We start from the raw sequence: 1,092 nt of genomic DNA, 5'->3' as shown, positions 1-1,092 counted from the left end.
TGTTATACTTGTATAACTATGCATGTGACAAATAAAGAACCTTGAACATTCTGCTCTTAGAAATTATGATTGAAGTTTAAGTAAGGACCATGTCTTATGATGCTAGAGTTTTGAGAGTAGGATATTTAGTTTTGTGCGTAAATCCGGTTAAAAGAGCCAAGGAGTTCATAGTTAGACTTTGATATGTGCTCAAATGTGCGCAGAGTTGACATTGTTTGAAAAATTAGTTCCCTGACCGGGAATCGAACCCGGGCACCGCCGAATCCTAACCACTAGACCACCAGGGACGGTAAGTGGCTGGAGATCCCTCACCTGAGTGGGGATGTTAATGATAATTGTTTTATCAACGATAGGAGAATCAGAATCAGAAGACTTTATTTATCCCCAAGGGACAATTAACAAACAACAGAGCAGCATAACGTTGAAGATAAGGACAATAAGAACAGGCAATAAGATTGAAATAATAAATACACAGAATATACAGTATATACAGTTTTAAAATTACACAGTTTTAAAATTAAAGTGACTGCAGTAAGATAAGATAAGATAAACCTAGTTTATCTTATCTTGTTGTTCAGTAGGGATGACAGCTTAGCCATCATGTCACTGACCACCTCCATTGGGTCCAGATGGCATCCTAGAACAGAGCTGGTCCTTTGGATCAGCCTGTTCAGGCTCGTTCTGTCCCCAGCAGTGATGCTGCTGCCCCAGCAAACTACACTGTCCGTCCTTCTGCAGGAAGCACTGGGTGGAGTTGTGGGAGAGGCCTGCAGTGTAGATGGTGAAGAGGAACGGAGTCAGAACTGTTCCATGTGAGGCCCTCGTGCTACAGATGACCCTGTCCGACACAGCCTGAGTTCTCACATACTGTGGTCGGTCAGATAGTCCAGTATCTATGTTGTGAGGTGATGGTCCACTTCTATGTTCTCCAGCTTGTCCTTCAGAACTGTGGGAAGAATGGTTCTAGAGGCACTGGATAACTCAGTGAAAATGATTTTTGAACGATGTAGGAGGTGAATGACGGTCATCCACTCCGGTGCCACAGCAGGTTGGTAGGCAAACTGAACTGGGTCCAGTGATGAGCTCAGCAGG

This window comes from Pundamilia nyererei, unplaced genomic scaffold (genome assembly GCF_000239375.1).
Source record: "Pundamilia nyererei isolate P.nyererei 1_Seehausen unplaced genomic scaffold, PunNye1.0 scaffold00031, whole genome shotgun sequence".
Lineage (NCBI taxonomy): Eukaryota > Metazoa > Chordata > Actinopteri > Cichliformes > Cichlidae > Pundamilia > Pundamilia nyererei.
This window is presented reverse-complemented; position numbering follows the sequence as displayed.